Below are 5,956 nucleotides of genomic sequence, written 5' to 3' on the forward strand. Positions count from 1 at the left end.
ATCTAAACCTATCACTCCACCTATTTGTTGCTCTCTCTCTCTCTCTCTCTCTCTCTCTCTCTCTCTCTCTCTCTCTCTCTCTCTCTCTCTCTCTCTCTCTCTCTCTCTCTCAAATTGTACACTTATATTTCTACCTCTTCATCACTCTCTCCTCTATCTCATTCTCTCCCCTAAGATCTAGATTAGTCTCTCTACATCTCCTTGCCATCTCTAGCAACAAAATTTAGAGGAGAGGAGGAAAGGGGTAGAAGGAAGTATCAATAAAGGGAGAGGGGGAGAGAGGTGAGAGAGGTGAGAAGGAGAGGGTAATTTGGTAGAAGAGAGAATGAGAGAGAGCTAGAGGTAATGAGGTAATTAGGTGGTAGGAGGAGAGGGGGAGAGGGGCAAGTATCAACAAAGGGGGGGAGAGAGAGGTATCAACAAAGGGAGAGGGAGAGAGAGGTGTGAGAGAGAGAGAGCGTGATTGGGGTGAAGACATAATGAGAGAGAGTTGCAGATGATTAGGGGATATGAGGAGAGGGGAAACTATCAACAAAGAGAGAGGAGAGATGGGGAGAGAACTTAGAGAGAGAGGGTGATTGGAGTGAAGACAAAATGAGAGAGAGAGTTGCAGATGATTAGGGGATAAGAAGAGAGAGGGAGAGGGGAAACTATCAACAAAGAAAGAGGAGAGATGGAGAGAGAGGTGAAGAGAGAGATAGAGAGAGTAATTAGGAGGAGGGGGAAAGGAGGGAGAGGGAAGTATCTATAAAGGCATGGGGGGAGAGAGGTGAGAGAAAGAGGGTAATTGGGGGGAGAAACATGAGAGAGAGTTGGGTGTAATTAGTGGATAAGAGGAGAGGGAGAGGGGTAAGTATTAACAAAGGGAGAGAGGAAGAGATGTGGAGAGAGGAGAAGAGAGGGACAAAGAGAGGATAATTAGGGGAAGGGGGAAGGGGGAGGGGGAGAGGGATGTATCAACAAAGATATAGAAAGAGAGGGTAATTAAGGGGCTCTCTCCCAATCTCTATCTTATCTTCCTTGGTTGATACTTCCCCCTCCCCCCACCTCTCTCTCTCTCTCTCTCTCTCTCTCTCTCTCTCTCTCTCTCTCTCTCTATTTGTTGCTTTGTTGATACTTCCCTCTTCCCCCTCTCCCCCTTCCCCTAATTACCTTCTCTTTGTACCTCTCTCTTTGAACCTCTCTTCCTATCTCTCCCTCTCTCCCTTTGTTGATACTTTCCCTTCTCCACCTCTCCTCCCATCCCCTAATGACCCCCAACTCTCTTTCTCATTCTCTCTTCCCTAATTAATCTCTCTTTCTCACACCTATCTCCTCCTCTCACATTACCCCAACTCTCTCTCATTCTCTCTTCCCCCTAGTTACTCTCTCTCTCTCCACTTCCCTCTCTCCCCTCCCCGTAATTACCCTCTCTCTATTTGTCTCTTCACTTCTCTCCTCATCTCTCCTCTCCCTTTGTTGATACTTTCCCCTTAATTACCCCAACTCTCTCTCATTCTCTCCTCCCCCTAGTTACCCTTTCTCTCTCTCTCTCTCTCTCTAGCATCTCTACCCCTCTCCCTTTATTGATACTTTCCTCTCCTCCCTCTACCCCTCCCCCTAATTACTCTCTCTCTCTCTCTCACACACACACACATAATAACCCTCTCTTTCTTTAACCTCTCTTCGCCTCTCCCTTTGTTGATACTTCCCTCTTCCCCTTGTCTCCTCCTCTTAATTACCCTCTCTCTCAATCTCTCTCTCTCTCTTTTTCTCTCCCTATCTCTCTCTCCACTTCTTTCCCCATCTCTATTGGAATCAATGAACACTGAGAGGGGGGTGAATCAATGTTGTGTAATTTTCAAACTTATTAATCTGAATTTTAAACCACTAGATGCATAAGAATGAAAGTGAAATGCAGAAACATAAAGCAATTAACCACACAATCATAACACTAAGATTTTTACATGGAAACCCGGAAAGCAAAAAAACTAGGGAGGGATTTGAACCCACAATATTATTTTACTATGACCAAAAATGTGATAATATTATAAGGGAGATGCACATTCAAGCACACTGCCTAGAGCTCACTGCTCAAATACAAAAGGGCTACAACCCAGAGGAAGGCTCACTGCCTTACAGGCTATTACAATTGATTACAATAATGAATCAACTGAAGTATAGCACCTACAAATGCCAAAATACAGTTCCAATTAGGCTCATATTATCTACTGCAATTGATTTGACATGTTATATTTTCCTACTTTGTCACACACCGAACCACCAAAACCTTCAATCAGATTCACCAAAATTTCAAATTCACTCATACAGACTTCTCTCGCTCACAGCATACCCAAAATTATCATCAATATAGATCTTATATATTTGCACCAACAAATGTAATCATTAATCATGTCGGCTTCCAAAAACCACATAACACACAACCATGAAACACATATCACCAAGTTGGCTCAATCTGTCCACAAATCCAAATATGGACCAAAAAAAGATGATAATAAGCTTCCCATAGGTCGGAGCAATAACCTCGAACATGAAACTGATCACTGAAATCAACCCTAAGATTTCACAACAGATAATAAACCAAAATAGCTCTGCTCTAACTGAATTACCGAATATTGGGCCTTTAAAACTTGTTCACAAATCAACACCAGATATCATGATCATGAGAGAATATGTATCGAACCTTAAATCAACTTCCTTGATCACCGCAACCAAAATTACATCACCAAAATCAAGATGTGCACACTGATCTCATGCTCTACTAATTACTGTTTTCCATGTTCCAAAATTATGCCTTATGAACAAAATGACTTCCGGTAAACTAAATCTATGTACATCATATGTGATTACCAAACTAATTTTCCATCAATGACAACCCCTATTCATCTTCCATGCATCAGTCTTCACCACAACAATGTCTTTTGCCAACAATCTTCCCCTTTGGCATTGATGGCAACACTGTGAAAAATGAATTGTATACTCAAGACTGCAAAACTTCAAAATTTTAAACTCACCAAGAATATACAAGCTCCCCCTGAGAATTAGCACCATTTTCACTCTTCTCTCTCCCCCTTTGACAACAATGCCAAAGCTAGGAATCATCCAAAACTTATATACAAGGATATGTATAGTTGCTCACAAAAATTTGAATATGTCTGCAAAAATTGTCCTAAGGGATAGCAAATGTTTATCCCATGTTTTCTTCAGAGTCTCCAAAATGCTTATCATCCCACTAAAAATATAAGCAAGTGTCTATGCTTCTCTTCTATCTGTCAGAACATTTGAATCGAGAGCATCCTTTGCACCCTACATACTTCTCATCAAAGAATCTATTCGGGGAGTGATAAGACTCCTCACTTCCACTATCTACCCCCAAAAAATTTATTTTCTTGATTTAAACTTTTAATCTTATCTAATATGCTCAAAACTTGGGGTTCAAAACTGCTAGTTGGGACTAACAAAGGTGCATATGACTATGATATGCTAGCTATTTGGCCTTCATATTCTCTTATTTTCTTATCAATGTCTATAGTGAACTTTGACAAAATTAGACATGACTTGTATATCCGACCACCTTCATCTTGTTGGCAGTGGGCCAGTGTCCCGTGTGGGGATTCGTGACATGGTTTAAAAATCTCCTATGGATTCTATAAGTCTAGTGGATTCATCGAACATTGATAGGTCGATCTTTTGGTGCAATGACAACCCTAGCTTGTAACAAGTGGTATCAGAGCTTGGTCACAGGTTCAAATCATGAAGTCCATGATGAGTGACGTCGGGAGGGGGATTGTTGGCAATGGCCTGGTGTCCCTCATGGGGATTCGCGACATGGTTGAACAACCTATGTGGATTCTATAAGTCTAGTGGTTGTATCAAACATTAATAGGTTGATCTTTTGGTGCAACGAGAACCCTAGCTTGTAACACATCTAATGCATCTTGAATTATTTTCATAGTAGTAACTAAGGTCACCTATCATCCTCAATCATCTTCAAAAATGGTTTTAACCTCATAGCATTAATCTGGTTCAAAACTTTAATTTTTGCTGCTTTCTCCAAAGACTCAAATGAGAACCTACAACATTCAACATACTCTTGAGCTTACCTGAGGGATCAAAGGTGTCCGGTTTGAACTATGACATAATTTTCTCGAACATGTCTCTTGCCAATGTTATCAACTCTTTGTCTATTGTATGGAACTTAAGTAAGTCCTCACTGGATTTAGCTTGTGTGAGAGTTGATAACTTCAATGCTTGAATCAAAGATAAAGAGATCAGATCAATAGTTAACCAAAGTCATCTGACTCAGAAGCAATTTGTTTCCCTTTATCACCAACAATGTCTCTTGCCACTGTCACCAGAGCCTGATCTGCCTTCACCTTTCCTTTCTCCTTTCTTGCTTCCTTTATACTAGCATTATTACCATCATCCTCACCCTTTTCCACATTATCTTTCTCCTCGGCTGCTTTCTCTGACACAATTTTTATAATCAGAGGATCCTATTTAGCTTCACTGGAGATATCATTAGCAACATCAACATCATCAACTATGATCTATTCATTTGATTGCCCTTCTAGGGTGGCCTTCTCAAATGCATTATCTTTTGGTTTGTTAGGAACAGTTGCATGCACTTCCGGAATGACGTATCATGAGATTTATCTATCGGATGAGTGTCGTCGTGTACCCAATTCACATCATACCTCTTGTCTATCAAAAATTGTCTATGTTTCTTTGGTCACCTCATCTATTTTTCCGAGCATAAGTTTGTTAACTCTCTTCTTACTTCAGAATTTATTCTTGGAAAGTTGTAACAATCTAATAACTTCATCTTTAGAAATGACAAAGGATAGATTCATTAACACATACTCCTTTATCCTTTCATCCTCTAGACTTGTTGTATGCCTCCTTGCGTCTAAAATGTCATACAAGCTCTTGGGAATCATGGATGACAACTCTATTAATGTCTTACTATAAATATCCATGAATTGAATGACTGCTTTTTCAATAGCCTTCTGATCTTTATCATCAAAATTTTTATAATACACAGGCACATTCTTCAAATTACCATGCTTAAGAATTTCATCAATTATTTCTTTTAAAGTCATTCGGGGTACTACTTCATAAGTACCTTCAATTTTACTAGATTTTAGAGCTTCATCTATCTCAAACTTTGTTTCTTGCTCACTTTGGGTCTACCGGATGGCTCAACTTCAGCTCTTGACTTCTTGATTGGCTGGGCTCCACCGGATTGAGGCTTCTTTACCACTCTAGCATAATTGGTTGTCTTCTTTACTTCTCTGACCTCTTCATCCAATTTGGTTTCTTACTTAGTAGCTACATATTTTCTTGTGTCTTTCTCCTTGTTTCTCTTCTCTGCTCCACCGGTTGATGATGTCTGTGACTTGGGTGAAGGAACATGCTTCTGCATACAGAGGTAGGGGCAGACTTGCTCGGTCTTGGCTTGGCCTGCTTGGGAGGAGTGGAGACTGGATTAGTCTTGGAATTCACCAAGTCTTCCTCCTTCAATATGTTTTTCTCTCTAGCTCTTTGCATAGCCTCCTTTGATAGACCTATTTTCTCTACAAGCTCCTCAACTTCCTTTCTTACTTTTCTCTTCCTTGCTAGTTCGGTAAACTTCTTGTGCAAGTCAAGATCCTTCTCCTTGTATGTTTTGAACCTTTCTTCTTTCTCATCTACCGGTTGAATCAACAGGTGTTGAGCATATGCATCAAGTGTATTTGCATCGACCTCATACCCCACGGGCATGATCCAAACAGTCCTCGGCTCAACTGCTTCCATATGACATTGGTCCTTGTCAACCATAAAGAAGATTGTTTTCTCATATTTTTCAACTACATCTTTTAGAGATCCTCTCTCTGATTTGCATCAAGGATTGAAAGGATTTAAAGTATCCCCACAAAGCAGATTTTTGCACTACAGTATCACCCAAACCTTGCAA

This window comes from Cryptomeria japonica, chromosome 1 (genome assembly GCF_030272615.1).
Source record: "Cryptomeria japonica chromosome 1, Sugi_1.0, whole genome shotgun sequence".
Classification (NCBI taxonomy): Eukaryota; Viridiplantae; Streptophyta; class Pinopsida; order Cupressales; family Cupressaceae; genus Cryptomeria; species Cryptomeria japonica.